The sequence below is a fragment of the Chiloscyllium punctatum genome, chromosome 16 (genome assembly GCF_047496795.1).
Source record: "Chiloscyllium punctatum isolate Juve2018m chromosome 16, sChiPun1.3, whole genome shotgun sequence".
In the NCBI taxonomy this organism is placed as follows: domain Eukaryota; kingdom Metazoa; phylum Chordata; class Chondrichthyes; order Orectolobiformes; family Hemiscylliidae; genus Chiloscyllium; species Chiloscyllium punctatum.
In genome coordinates, this window is record NC_092754.1 from 56,818,283 (window position 1) to 56,833,388 (window position 15,106).

Sequence of the window (15,106 nt, forward strand, 5' to 3'; positions counted from 1 at the left end):
ACAATAATTAAAGGGAGTTGCCTTATATTTCACTACGAGAGCAGATTCGTTCAAGCAAATTCGAAGGCAGGTTTGCAGAGAGGAGAGCAAGCAAGGAAGCTCCGTTCTTGCGCATGTGAATAGCTGCAGTTGAAGGACAAAGCAGCTTCTGCGCTGTTTCTGCCCAGTTTCGAACTGGGGACCTTTCGCGTGTTAGGCGAACGTGATAACCACTACACTACAGAAACCAGCCGAGGCGATCACACTGCAGCTCAGTGGCATCCAGCACTGAAAGTTGAATAATTCTACGTTTCACCTTTCTGTTTCCAATAGCTTGTTATTGTCCAGCGTAACATGATCTTACGGAAGGGTTGTAAACTGAGTATTTATGTGTTTTACCCAAGTTGGGGTGAGTTGAAAAATCGAGAGCATAGGTTTAAGGTGAGTGGGCTGAAATTGACAAAGGACCTGAGGCACATTTCCCACACAGAAGGTTGTGCGTGTTTGGAATGAGCTCCCAGAGGAAGTGGAGGAGGCTATTACACTCAGAAAATTGCAAAGGTAATCGGATGAGTTTCTGGATAGGATGGGTTTAGCGGGATTGGGGCCAAATGCTGGGGAACGGGACTTGTTCAATTTTGGCTATACGGTGAGCATGGACGAGATACACCGAAGTATCTGTTACCACGCGGTGTACCCCAATACCGTCGTGTTGCTTACACCGGTTTTAAAGGATTCCTTTTTAGCGGAGCTTGCCGTCACAGTCTGTGGCACAATCGTTTAGACTGTTCGACTGCTCACGGGAAAGGTAGTATTGTGAAACACTGCAGAAACGAACGACTTCCTTCCTTTTGCTCCGACTGACCATACTCCACGAATTTTTCCCAGACCCTCAGTTGAGGATTTTTGCTGCTGGAAGTTACCTCAGAAACCCTGTTAGCCCGTAATGTACTGAGCGAATCGCAAAACAGTAAGCATTTAACACGGAACACAAACAAAACTGGCATGCCGAATGCATTTTCAGACACAGAGATGCATGAATGCTAAATGTGAGACAGTCCGAGGGCATGAGTCATAAAGTAATCTCACAACTAACAACAGGGCAATTCCAAACTACTCTTTCAAACATACTGCAGCCTTAGTGCACCAACACTTCCCAGACAATGCTGAAAAGAGAGAAAGAAAAAACATAATAAGAACGGGCCATAAAAAGTGAATTTCACCAATCACAGTCTCGATTAGATTGCCTTTCCCTTCCGATGTCTCCAGGACGGAAATAAAGGAAATGGGAGAAATTCAATAAAATGTGACATCGAAATTCATTGGATCGATTTTTCCATTGGCCAGAAAACCAAATAACGACGAGTCGAGTCACCACATTACGAGTTAACAGGGTTTCTGAGGTAACTTCCAGCAGCAAAAATCCTCAACTGAGGGTCTGGGAAAATTTCACAGAGTATGGTCAGTGGGAGCAAAGGTAAGGAAGTCGTTCGTTTCTACCGTGTTTCATCACAACAGCGATGAAATAACAGTCTGCATTCGGTTCCAGTAAACGCACAAATTGCCTGGAACAGCAGAGCTGTTTGCGATTATCCGCGTGGCATGATCCCACACCACAGTTAGTTCCCCGGGAAGCAAACCCATTTTACTTTTGTTTTCAACATCAAGACAGTGGGGACCGAAACAGCATTTTAACAAACTGCAGCATCGGAGTGCAACAGCAGAAATGGCAGTGGCGGGATTCGAACCCGCGCCCCTCTCAAGACTGGAACCTGGATCCAGCGCCATAGACCGCTCGGCCACACTACCATCCCGCCGCAAGGCCCGTTTCCTTGCATTTCTAATTGTGCCCCTGCATAACAACAGACGCAAAGTCACATGAAAAGGGTTCCATGATCCCTCTCCGACTCGCACAGCTGCTGGGATGTGCCCGGCTACAATGTCAATGTCGCAGCAGATAATGATAGCCCATCAATCCAGACAAAAATCAATCGTAAGCTGAGTCTATCTTCTCGGACTCTTTTCAGCTACAAATGTATCTGTGAGTGCGTGACAATATATGTTCGCTTATGTTTTGGTCAAATAACCATGAGCTGCTTGACATTACTGCAATTTCGATTCTTGCTTTGCTAAATGATTTCACCCATTGCTCGAAACAGGACGACTTTCACGTTTACACGGAACACGAAACACACCGGACTACAGGGAAAATGCACAAAGCTGAGCAGGCCGTGTTCCACATCATACCGTGCAGCATTTATTCAGTCACTGTTTCTGTTTTGCAGAATAAGGGTCCCAAAGAAAGTTCTCTACCCTAAAACCGGAAGTCGCATTACATTCCGAGAACGACAGATCACATTGTGAGGATGCTCTGACCTCGGATCCACTTCGAGATGACACTTTCCGTGCCTTTTACCTTAACCGTGCAATTCGCTGCAGAGATGTTCACTGCTGGACATGAGCCACATGGATACCAACTGAGTCGGAAACCTGTGCGGGAATCGACGAGAAGCGACTCAATACATTTTGCTAACTTCCATGGTGCTTATTAGAAATGGAGTTTTTGTTCACCTCAATCTAAAAGGCAGTTTCTGAACATAGTAACAGAACTCAAAAGGTAATTACCTCACCCCACCCCCACTCCGGAAGAGGTGCTAATTGCCCTTGATCGCTTTTTGTTCTCGATGTGATGAGCTCTCACGCCTGAGTCACATTCACGTCTCTGTTTGCTGAGTGAATCACAAAGAAGGAGCTTCACCAGAGCTGCAATTGCCACACTTCTCCACTCGCCCTCCCCGTGAACATTTTCCTGCTCGTCAGTGATTTAAAGAAAATTAAATGGATGCGATGTCATTCTGTAGCCTCTCTGTCGATTCCTCCGTTTCAGTTCCAACATGGCTTAGATCTCGGGGCGCACCTTAATACGAGCGACGCTATGACAGCACAGGTCCGGAGGTTCCTCTGAGAGTGTATGTTTTTTTCGTTGCTGTTGCTGATTGAATGAGCCACTAACGTGCGAACTGCTCCAAAACATGATTCAGGACCTCCGGTGCCAACTCTCGCGCGTTGAATAACGACAGACAGCTTCCAAATGAAGCCTTTCAGAGACGACTTTGGGGTACGTTTGACAGACAGACAAGTTCAGGAATTCGTGGTGCGCTGTGACACCAGCGCATCAGCTTCTTCCCTGTCTTTGAACCGGGCCGCCTGCGCAAGGAATGCAAATGCGGTACTGCTTTTCGTGGAAGGATCAGAACGCGGCAACTACACTCTCAAACAGAATGGCATATGATCAGAACCAGGTTGGAGAAAAACTTTATAATGCTTTGCACAATAATTAAAGGGAGTTGCCTTATATTTCACTACGAGAGCAGATTCGTTCAAGCAAATTCGAAGGCAGGTTTGCAGAGAGGAGAGCAAGCAAGGAAGCTCCGTTCTTGCGCATGTGAATAGCTGCAGTTGAAGGACAAAGCAGCTTCTGCGCTGTTTCTGCCCAGTTTCGAACTGGGGACCTTTCGCGTGTTAGGCGAACGTGATAACCACTACACTACAGAAACCAGCCGAGGCGATCACACTGCAGCTCAGTGGCATCCAGCACTGAAAGTTGAATAATTCTACGTTTCACCTTTCTGTTTCCAATAGCTTGTTATTGTCCAGCGTAACATGATCTTACGGAAGGGTTGTAAACTGAGTATTTATGTGTTTTACCCAAGTTGGGGTGAGTTGAAAAATCGAGAGCATAGGTTTAAGGTGAGTGGGCTGAAATTGACAAAGGACCTGAGGCACATTTCCCACACAGAAGGTTGTGCGTGTTTGGAATGAGCTCCCAGAGGAAGTGGAGGAGGCTATTACACTCAGAAAATTGCAAAGGTAATCGGATGAGTTTCTGGATAGGATGGGTTTAGCGGGATTGGGGCCAAATGCTGGGGAACGGGACTTGTTCAATTTTGGCTATACGGTGAGCATGGACGAGATACACCGAAGTATCTGTTACCACGCGGTGTACCCCAATACCGTCGTGTTGCTTACACCGGTTTTAAAGGATTCCTTTTTAGCGGAGCTTGCCGTCACAGTCTGTGGCACAATCGTTTAGACTGTTCGACTGCTCACGGGAAAGGTAGTATTGTGAAACACTGCAGAAACGAACGACTTCCTTCCTTTTGCTCCGACTGACCATACTCCACGAATTTTTCCCAGACCCTCAGTTGAGGATTTTTGCTGCTGGAAGTTACCTCAGAAACCCTGTTAGCCCGTAATGTACTGAGCGAATCGCAAAACAGTAAGCATTTAACACGGAACACAAACAAAACTGGCATGCCGAATGCATTTTCAGACACAGAGATGCATGAATGCTAAATGTGAGACAGTCCGAGGGCATGAGTCATAAAGTAATCTCACAACTAACAACAGGGCAATTCCAAACTACTCTTTCAAACATACTGCAGCCTTAGTGCACCAACACTTCCCAGACAATGCTGAAAAGAGAGAAAGAAAAAACATAATAAGAACGGGCCATAAAAAGTGAATTTCACCAATCACAGTCTCGATTAGATTGCCTTTCCCTTCCGATGTCTCCAGGACGGAAATAAAGGAAATGGGAGAAATTCAATAAAATGTGACATCGAAATTCATTGGATCGATTTTTCCATTGGCCAGAAAACCAAATAACGACGAGTCGAGTCACCACATTACGAGTTAACAGGGTTTCTGAGGTAACTTCCAGCAGCAAAAATCCTCAACTGAGGGTCTGGGAAAATTTCACAGAGTATGGTCAGTGGGAGCAAAGGTAAGGAAGTCGTTCGTTTCTACCGTGTTTCATCACAACAGCGATGAAATAACAGTCTGCATTCGGTTCCAGTAAACGCACAAATTGCCTGGAACAGCAGAGCTGTTTGCGATTATCCGCGTGGCATGATCCCACATCACAGTTAGTTCCCCGGGAAGCAAACCCATTTTACTTTTGTTTTCAACATCAAGACAGTGGGGACCGAAACAGCATTTTAACAAACTGCAGCATCGGAGTGCAACAGCAGAAATGGCAGTGGCGGGATTCGAACCCGCGCCCCTCTCAAGACTGGAACCTGGATCCAGCGCCATAGACCGCTCGGCCACACTACCATCCCGCCGCAAGGCCCGTTTCCTTGCATTTCTAATTGTGCCCCTGCATAACAACAGACGCAAAGTCACATGAAAAGGGTTCCATGATCCCTCTCCGACTCGCACAGCTGCTGGGATGTGCCCGGCTACAATGTCAATGTCGCAGCAGATAATGATAGCCCATCAATCCAGACAAAAATCAATCGTAAGCTGAGTCTATCTTCTCGGACTCTTTTCAGCTACAAATGTATCTGTGAGTGCGTGACAATATATGTTCGCTTATGTTTTGGTCAAATAACCATGAGCTGCTTGACATTACTGCAATTTCGATTCTTGCTTTGCTAAATGATTTCACCCATTGCTCGAAACAGGACGACTTTCACGTTTACACGGAACACGAAACACACCGGACTACAGGGAAAATGCACAAAGCTGAGCAGGCCGTGTTCCACATCATACCGTGCAGCATTTATTCAGTCACTGTTTCTGTTTTGCAGAATAAGGGTCCCAAAGAAAGTTCTCTACCCTAAAACCGGAAGTCGCATTACATTCCGAGAACGACAGATCACATTGTGAGGATGCTCTGACCTCGGATCCACTTCGAGATGACACTTTCCGTGCCTTTTACCTTAACCGTGCAATTCGCTGCAGAGATGTTCACTGCTGGACATGAGCCACATGGATACCAACTGAGTCGGAAACCTGTGCGGGAATCGACGAGAAGCGACTCAATACATTTTGCTAACTTCCATGGTGCTTATTAGAAATGGAGTTTTTGTTCACCTCAATCTAAAAGGCAGTTTCTGAACATAGTAACAGAACTCAAAAGGTAATTACCTCACCCCACCCCCACTCCGGAAGAGGTGCTAATTGCCCTTGATCGCTTTTTGTTCTCGATGTGATGAGCTCTCACGCCTGAGTCACATTCACGTCTCTGTTTGCTGAGTGAATCACAAAGAAGGAGCTTCACCAGAGCTGCAATTGCCACACTTCTCCACTCGCCCTCCCCGTGAACATTTTCCTGCTCGTCAGTGATTTAAAGAAAATTAAATGGATGCGATGTCATTCTGTAGCCTCTCTGTCGATTCCTCCGTTTCAGTTCCAACATGGCTTAGATCTCGGGGCGCACCTTAATACGAGCGACGCTATGACAGCACAGGTCCGGAGGTTCCTCTGAGAGTGTATGTTTTTTTCGTTGCTGTTGCTGATTGAATGAGCCACTAACGTGCGAACTGCTCCAAAACATGATTCAGGACCTCCGGTGCCAACTCTCGCGCGTTGAATAACGACAGACAGCTTCCAAATGAAGCCTTTCAGAGACGACTTTGGGGTACGTTTGACAGACAGACAAGTTCAGGAATTCGTGGTGCGCTGTGACACCAGCGCATCAGCTTCTTCCCTGTCTTTGAACCGGGCCGCCTGCGCAAGGAATGCAAATGCGGTACTGCTTTTCGTGGAAGGATCAGAACGCGGCAACTACACTCTCAAACAGAATGGCATATGATCAGAACCAGGTTGGAGAAAAACTTTATAATGCTTTGCACAATAATTAAAGGGAGTTGCCTTATATTTCACTACGAGAGCAGATTCGTTCAAGCAAATTCGAAGGCAGGTTTGCAGAGAGGAGAGCAAGCAAGGAAGCTCCGTTCTTGCGCATGTGAATAGCTGCAGTTGAAGGACAAAGCAGCTTCTGCGCTGTTTCTGCCCAGTTTCGAACTGGGGACCTTTCGCGTGTTAGGCGAACGTGATAACCACTACACTACAGAAACCAGCCGAGGCGATCACACTGCAGCTCAGTGGCATCCAGCACTGAAAGTTGAATAATTCTACGTTTCACCTTTCTGTTTCCAATAGCTTGTTATTGTCCAGCGTAACATGATCTTACGGAAGGGTTGTAAACTGAGTATTTATGTGTTTTACCCAAGTTGGGGTGAGTTGAAAAATCGAGAGCATAGGTTTAAGGTGAGTGGGCTGAAATTGACAAAGGACCTGAGGCACATTTCCCACACAGAAGGTTGTGCGTGTTTGGAATGAGCTCCCAGAGGAAGTGGAGGAGGCTATTACACTCAGAAAATTGCAAAGGTAATCGGATGAGTTTCTGGATAGGATGGGTTTAGCGGGATTGGGGCCAAATGCTGGGGAACGGGACTTGTTCAATTTTGGCTATACGGTGAGCATGGACGAGATACACCGAAGTATCTGTTACCACGCGGTGTACCCCAATACCGTCGTGTTGCTTACACCGGTTTTAAAGGATTCCTTTTTAGCGGAGCTTGCCGTCACAGTCTGTGGCACAATCGTTTAGACTGTTCGACTGCTCACGGGAAAGGTAGTATTGTGAAACACTGCAGAAACGAACGACTTCCTTCCTTTTGCTCCGACTGACCATACTCCACGAATTTTTCCCAGACCCTCAGTTGAGGATTTTTGCTGCTGGAAGTTACCTCAGAAACCCTGTTAGCCCGTAATGTACTGAGCGAATCGCAAAACAGTAAGCATTTAACACGGAACACAAACAAAACTGGCATGCCGAATGCATTTTCAGACACAGAGATGCATGAATGCTAAATGTGAGACAGTCCGAGGGCATGAGTCATAAAGTAATCTCACAACTAACAACAGGGCAATTCCAAACTACTCTTTCAAACATACTGCAGCCTTAGTGCACCAACACTTCCCAGACAATGCTGAAAAGAGAGAAAGAAAAAACATAATAAGAACGGGCCATAAAAAGTGAATTTCACCAATCACAGTCTCGATTAGATTGCCTTTCCCTTCCGATGTCTCCAGGACGGAAATAAAGGAAATGGGAGAAATTCAATAAAATGTGACATCGAAATTCATTGGATCGATTTTTCCATTGGCCAGAAAACCAAATAACGACGAGTCGAGTCACCACATTACGAGTTAACAGGGTTTCTGAGGTAACTTCCAGCAGCAAAAATCCTCAACTGAGGGTCTGGGAAAATTTCACAGAGTATGGTCAGTGGGAGCAAAGGTAAGGAAGTCGTTCGTTTCTACCGTGTTTCATCACAACAGCGATGAAATAACAGTCTGCATTCGGTTCCAGTAAACGCACAAATTGCCTGGAACAGCAGAGCTGTTTGCGATTATCCGCGTGGCATGATCCCACACCACAGTTAGTTCCCCGGGAAGCAAACCCATTTTACTTTTGTTTTCAACATCAAGACAGTGGGGACCGAAACAGCATTTTAACAAACTGCAGCATCGGAGTGCAACAGCAGAAATGGCAGTGGCGGGATTCGAACCCGCGCCCTTCTCAAGACTGGAACCTGGATCCAGCGCCATAGACCGCTCGGCCACACTACCAGCCCGCCACACTACCATCCCGCCGCAAGGCCAGTTTGCTTGCATTTCTAATTGTGCCCCTGCATAACAACAGACGCAAAGTCACATGAAAAGGGTTCCATGATCCCTCTCCGACTCGCACAGCTGCTGGGATGTGCCCGGCTACAATGTCAATGTCGCAGCAGATAATGATAGCCCATCAATCCAGACAAAAATCAATCGTAAGCTGAGTCTATCTTCTCGGACTCTTTTCAGCTACAAATGTATCTGTGAGTGCGTGACAATATATGTTCACTTATGTTTTGGTCAAATAACCATGAGCTGCTTGACATTACTGCAATTTCGATTCTTGCTTTGCTAAATGATTTCACCCATTGCTCGAAACAGGACGACTTTCACGTTTACACGGAACACGAAACACACCGGACTACAGGGAAAATGCACAAAGCTGAGCAGGCCGTGTTCCACATCATACCGTGCAGCATTTATTCAGTCACTGTTTCTGTTTTGCAGAATAAGGGTCCCAAAGAAAGTTCTCTACCCTAAAACCGGAAGTCGCATTACATTCCGAGAACGACAGATCACATTGTGAGGATGCTCTGACCTCGGATCCACTTCGAGATGACACTTTCCGTGCCTTTTACCTTAACCGTGCAATTCGCTGCAGAGATGTTCACTGCTGGACATGAGCCACATGGATACCAACTGAGTCGGAAACCTGTGCGGGAATCGACGAGAAGCGACTCAATACATTTTGCTAACTTCCATGGTGCTTATTAGAAATGGAGTTTTTGTTCACCTCAATCTAAAAGGCAGTTTCTGAACATAGTAACAGAACTCAAAAGGTAATTACCTCACCCCACCCCCACTCCGGAAGAGGTGCTAATTGCCCTTGATCGCTTTTTGTTCTCGATGTGATGAGCTCTCACGCCTGAGTCACATTCACGTCTCTGTTTGCTGAGTGAATCACAAAGAAGGAGCTTCACCAGAGCTGCAATTGCCACACTTCTCCACTCGCCCTCCCCGTGAACATTTTCCTGCTCGTCAGTGATTTAAAGAAAATTAAATGGATGCGATGTCATTCTGTAGCCTCTCTGTCGATTCCTCCGTTTCAGTTCCAACATGGCTTAGATCTCGGGGCGCACCTTAATACGAGCGACGCTATGACAGCACAGGTCCGGAGGTTCCTCTGAGAGTGTATGTTTTTTTCGTTGCTGTTGCTGATTGAATGAGCCACTAACGTGCGAACTGCTCCAAAACATGATTCAGGACCTCCGGTGCCAACTCTCGCGCGTTGAATAACGACAGACAGCTTCCAAATGAAGCCTTTCAGAGACGACTTTGGGGTACGTTTGACAGACAGACAAGTTCAGGAATTCGTGGTGCGCTGTGACACCAGCGCATCAGCTTCTTCCCTGTCTTTGAACCGGGCCGCCTGCGCAAGGAATGCAAATGCGGTACTGCTTTTCGTGGAAGGATCAGAACGCGGCAACTACACTCTCAAACAGAATGGCATATGATCAGAACCAGGTTGGAGAAAAACTTTATAATGCTTTGCACAATAATTAAAGGGAGTTGCCTTATATTTCACTACGAGAGCAGATTCGTTCAAGCAAATTCGAAGGCAGGTTTGCAGAGAGGAGAGCAAGCAAGGAAGCTCCGTTCTTGCGCATGTGAATAGCTGCAGTTGAAGGACAAAGCAGCTTCTGCGCTGTTTCTGCCCAGTTTCGAACTGGGGACCTTTCGCGTGTTAGGCGAACGTGATAACCACTACACTACAGAAACCAGCCGAGGCGATCACACTGCAGCTCAGTGGCATCCAGCACTGAAAGTTGAATAATTCTACGTTTCACCTTTCTGTTTCCAATAGCTTGTTATTGTCCAGCGTAACATGATCTTACGGAAGGGTTGTAAACTGAGTATTTATGTGTTTTACCCAAGTTGGGGTGAGTTGAAAAATCGAGAGCATAGGTTTAAGGTGAGTGGGCTGAAATTGACAAAGGACCTGAGGCACATTTCCCACACAGAAGGTTGTGCGTGTTTGGAATGAGCTCCCAGAGGAAGTGGAGGAGGCTATTACACTCAGAAAATTGCAAAGGTAATCGGATGAGTTTCTGGATAGGATGGGTTTAGCGGGATTGGGGCCAAATGCTGGGGAACGGGACTTGTTCAATTTTGGCTATACGGTGAGCATGGACGAGATACACCGAAGTATCTGTTACCACGCGGTGTACCCCAATACCGTCGTGTTGCTTACACCGGTTTTAAAGGATTCCTTTTTAGCGGAGCTTGCCGTCACAGTCTGTGGCACAATCGTTTAGACTGTTCGACTGCTCACGGGAAAGGTAGTATTGTGAAACACTGCAGAAACGAACGACTTCCTTCCTTTTGCTCCGACTGACCATACTCCACGAATTTTTCCCAGACCCTCAGTTGAGGATTTTTGCTGCTGGAAGTTACCTCAGAAACCCTGTTAGCCCGTAATGTACTGAGCGAATCGCAAAACAGTAAGCATTTAACACGGAACACAAACAAAACTGGCATGCCGAATGCATTTTCAGACACAGAGATGCATGAATGCTAAATGTGAGACAGTCCGAGGGCATGAGTCATAAAGTAATCTCACAACTAACAACAGGGCAATTCCAAACTACTCTTTCAAACATACTGCAGCCTTAGTGCACCAACACTTCCCAGACAATGCTGAAAAGAGAGAAAGAAAAAACATAATAAGAACGGGCCATAAAAAGTGAATTTCACCAATCACAGTCTCGATTAGATTGCCTTTCCCTTCCGATGTCTCCAGGACGGAAATAAAGGAAATGGGAGAAATTCAATAAAATGTGACATCGAAATTCATTGGATCGATTTTTCCATTGGCCAGAAAACCAAATAACGACGAGTCGAGTCACCACATTACGAGTTAACAGGGTTTCTGAGGTAACTTCCAGCAGCAAAAATCCTCAACTGAGGGTCTGGGAAAATTTCACAGAGTATGGTCAGTGGGAGCAAAGGTAAGGAAGTCGTTCGTTTCTACCGTGTTTCATCACAACAGCGATGAAATAACAGTCTGCATTCGGTTCCAGTAAACGCACAAATTGCCTGGAACAGCAGAGCTGTTTGCGATTATCCGCGTGGCATGATCCCACACCACAGTTAGTTCCCCGGGAAGCAAACCCATTTTACTTTTGTTTTCAACATCAAGACAGTGGGGACCGAAACAGCATTTTAACAAACTGCAGCATCGGAGTGCAACAGCAGAAATGGCAGTGGCGGGATTCGAACCCGCGCCCTTCTCAAGACTGGAACCTGGATCCAGCGCCATAGACCGCTCGGCCACACTACCAGCCCGCCACACTACCATCCCGCCGCAAGGCCAGTTTGCTTGCATTTCTAATTGTGCCCCTGCATAACAACAGACGCAAAGTCACATGAAAAGGGTTCCATGATCCCTCTCCGACTCGCACAGCTGCTGGGATGTGCCCGGCTACAATGTCAATGTCGCAGCAGATAATGATAGCCCATCAATCCAGACAAAAATCAATCGTAAGCTGAGTCTATCTTCTCGGACTCTTTTCAGCTACAAATGTATCTGTGAGTGCGTGACAATATATGTTCACTTATGTTTTGGTCAAATAACCATGAGCTGCTTGACATTACTGCAATTTCGATTCTTGCTTTGCTAAATGATTTCACCCATTGCTCGAAACAGGACGACTTTCACGTTTACACGGAACACGAAACACACCGGACTACAGGGAAAATGCACAAAGCTGAGCAGGCCGTGTTCCACATCATACCGTGCAGCATTTATTCAGTCACTGTTTCTGTTTTGCAGAATAAGGGTCCCAAAGAAAGTTCTCTACCCTAAAACCGGAAGTCGCATTACATTCCGAGAACGACAGATCACATTGTGAGGATGCTCTGACCTCGGATCCACTTCGAGATGACACTTTCCGTGCCTTTTACCTTAACCGTGCAATTCGCTGCAGAGATGTTCACTGCTGGACATGAGCCACATGGATACCAACTGAGTCGGAAACCTGTGCGGGAATCGACGAGAAGCGACTCAATACATTTTGCTAACTTCCATGGTGCTTATTAGAAATGGAGTTTTTGTTCACCTCAATCTAAAAGGCAGTTTCTGAACATAGTAACAGAACTCAAAAGGTAATTACCTCACCCCACCCCCACTCCGGAAGAGGTGCTAATTGCCCTTGATCGCTTTTTGTTCTCGATGTGATGAGCTCTCACGCCTGAGTCACATTCACGTCTCTGTTTGCTGAGTGAATCACAAAGAAGGAGCTTCACCAGAGCTGCAATTGCCACACTTCTCCACTCGCCCTCCCCGTGAACATTTTCCTGCTCGTCAGTGATTTAAAGAAAATTAAATGGATGCGATGTCATTCTGTAGCCTCTCTGTCGATTCCTCCGTTTCAGTTCCAACATGGCTTAGATCTCGGGGCGCACCTTAATACGAGCGACGCTATGACAGCACAGGTCCGGAGGTTCCTCTGAGAGTGTATGTTTTTTTCGTTGCTGTTGCTGATTGAATGAGCCACTAACGTGCGAACTGCTCCAAAACATGATTCAGGACCTCCGGTGCCAACTCTCGCGCGTTGAATAACGACAGACAGCTTCCAAATGAAGCCTTTCAGAGACGACTTTGGGGTACGTTTGACAGACAGACAAGTTCAGGAATTCGTGGTGCGCTGTGACACCAGCGCATCAGCTTCTTCCCTGTCTTTGAACCGGGCCGCCTGCGCAAGGAATGCAAATGCGGTACTGCTTTTCGTGGAAGGATCAGAACGCGGCAACTACACTCTCAAACAGAATGGCATATGATCAGAACCAGGTTGGAGAAAAACTTTATAATGCTTTGCACAATAATTAAAGGGAGTTGCCTTATATTTCACTACGAGAGCAGATTCGTTCAAGCAAATTCGAAGACAGGTTTGCAGAGAGGAGAGCAAGCAAGAAAGCTCCGTTCTTGCGCATGTGAATAGCTGCAGTTGAAGGACAAAGCAGCTTCTGCGCTGTTTCTGCCCAGTTTCGAACTGGGGACCTTTCGCGTGTTAGGCGAACGTGATAACCACTACACTACAGAAACCAGCCGAGGCGATCACACTGCAGCTCAGTGGCATCCAGCACTGAAAGTTGAATAATTCTACGTTTCACCTTTCTGTTTCCAATAGCTTGTTATTGTCCAGCGTAACATGATCTTACGGAAGGGTTGTAAACTGAGTATTTATGTGTTTTACCCAAGTTGGGGTGAGTTGAAAAATCGAGAGCATAGGTTTAAGGTGAGTGGGCTGAAATTGACAAAGGACCTGAGGCACATTTCCCACACAGAAGGTTGTGCGTGTTTGGAATGAGCTCCCAGAGGAAGTGGAGGAGGCTATTACACTCAGAAAATTGCAAAGGTAATCGGATGAGTTTCTGGATAGGATGGGTTTAGCGGGATTGGGGCCAAATGCTGGGGAACGGGACTTGTTCAATTTTGGCTATACGGTGAGCATGGACGAGATACACCGAAGTATCTGTTACCACGCGGTGTACCCCAATACCGTCGTGTTGCTTACACCGGTTTTAAAGGATTCCTTTTTAGCGGAGCTTGCCGTCACAGTCTGTGGCACAATCGTTTAGACTGTTCGACTGCTCACGGGAAAGGTAGTATTGTGAAACACTGCAGAAACGAACGACTTCCTTCCTTTTGCTCCGACTGACCATACTCCACGAATTTTTCCCAGACCCTCAGTTGAGGATTTTTGCTGCTGGAAGTTACCTCAGAAACCCTGTTAGCCCGTAATGTACTGAGCGAATCGCAAAACAGTAAGCATTTAACACGGAACACAAACAAAACTGGCATGCCGAATGCATTTTCAGACACAGAGATGCATGAATGCTAAATGTGAGACAGTCCGAGGGCATGAGTCATAAAGTAATCTCACAACTAACAACAGGGCAATTCCAAACTACTCTTTCAAACATACTGCAGCCTTAGTGCACCAACACTTCCCAGACAATGCTGAAAAGAGAGAAAGAAAAAACATAATAAGAACGGGCCATAAAAAGTGAATTTCACCAATCACAGTCTCGATTAGATTGCCTTTCCCTTCCGATGTCTCCAGGACGGAAATAAAGGAAATGGGAGAAATTCAATAAAATGTGACATCGAAATTCATTGGATCGATTTTTCCATTGGCCAGAAAACCAAATAACGACGAGTCGAGTCACCACATTACGAGTTAACAGGGTTTCTGAGGTAACTTCCAGCAGCAAAAATCCTCAACTGAGGGTCTGGGAAAATTTCACAGAGTATGGTCAGTGGGAGCAAAGGTAAGGAAGTCGTTCGTTTCTACCGTGTTTCATCACAACAGCGATGAAATAACAGTCTGCATTCGGTTCCAGTAAACGCACAAATTGCCTGGAACAGCAGAGCTGTTTGCGATTATCCGCGTGGCATGATCCCACACCACAGTTAGTTCCCCGGGAAGCAAACCCATTTTACTTTTGTTTTCAACATCAAGACAGTGGGGACCGAAACAGCATTTTAACAAACTGCAGCATCGGAGTGCAACAGCAGAAATGGCAGTGGCGGGATTCGAACCCGCGCCCTTCTCAAGACTGGAACCTGGATCCAGCGCCATAGACCGCTCGGCCACACTACCAGCCCGCCACACTACCATCCCGCCGCAAGGCCAGTTTGCTTGCATTTCTA

The 15,106-nt window shown here is 46.4% G+C and overlaps 10 non-coding genes across 10 annotated transcripts; all 10 read right to left on the reverse strand.

Annotated features, from left to right (window-relative positions):
* Positions 1-154: 154 nt before the first annotated feature.
* On the reverse strand, positions 155-227 carry trnav-aac (transfer RNA valine (anticodon AAC)). The gene has a single exon. It is a non-coding gene; the product is annotated as a tRNA-Val (tRNA).
* A 1,479-nt stretch (positions 228-1,706) lies between these two features.
* trnal-cag (transfer RNA leucine (anticodon CAG)) lies at positions 1,707-1,788 on the reverse strand. Its single transcript has one exon. It is a non-coding gene; the product is annotated as a tRNA-Leu (tRNA).
* Positions 1,789-3,463: 1,675 nt separating this feature from the next.
* On the reverse strand, positions 3,464-3,536 carry trnav-aac (transfer RNA valine (anticodon AAC)). The gene has a single exon. It is a non-coding gene; the product is annotated as a tRNA-Val (tRNA).
* Positions 3,537-5,015: 1,479 nt separating this feature from the next.
* On the reverse strand, positions 5,016-5,097 carry trnal-cag (transfer RNA leucine (anticodon CAG)). The gene has a single exon. It is a non-coding gene; the product is annotated as a tRNA-Leu (tRNA).
* A 1,675-nt stretch (positions 5,098-6,772) lies between these two features.
* Positions 6,773-6,845, reverse strand: trnav-aac (transfer RNA valine (anticodon AAC)). Its single transcript has one exon. It is a non-coding gene; the product is annotated as a tRNA-Val (tRNA).
* Positions 6,846-8,324: 1,479 nt separating this feature from the next.
* Positions 8,325-8,406, reverse strand: trnal-cag (transfer RNA leucine (anticodon CAG)). Its single transcript has one exon. It is a non-coding gene; the product is annotated as a tRNA-Leu (tRNA).
* A 1,691-nt stretch (positions 8,407-10,097) lies between these two features.
* trnav-aac (transfer RNA valine (anticodon AAC)) lies at positions 10,098-10,170 on the reverse strand. The gene has a single exon. It is a non-coding gene; the product is annotated as a tRNA-Val (tRNA).
* A 1,479-nt stretch (positions 10,171-11,649) lies between these two features.
* trnal-cag (transfer RNA leucine (anticodon CAG)) lies at positions 11,650-11,731 on the reverse strand. The gene has a single exon. It is a non-coding gene; the product is annotated as a tRNA-Leu (tRNA).
* A 1,691-nt stretch (positions 11,732-13,422) lies between these two features.
* trnav-aac (transfer RNA valine (anticodon AAC)) lies at positions 13,423-13,495 on the reverse strand. The gene has a single exon. It is a non-coding gene; the product is annotated as a tRNA-Val (tRNA).
* Positions 13,496-14,974: 1,479 nt separating this feature from the next.
* On the reverse strand, positions 14,975-15,056 carry trnal-cag (transfer RNA leucine (anticodon CAG)). Its single transcript has one exon. It is a non-coding gene; the product is annotated as a tRNA-Leu (tRNA).
* Positions 15,057-15,106: the final 50 nt, after the last annotated feature.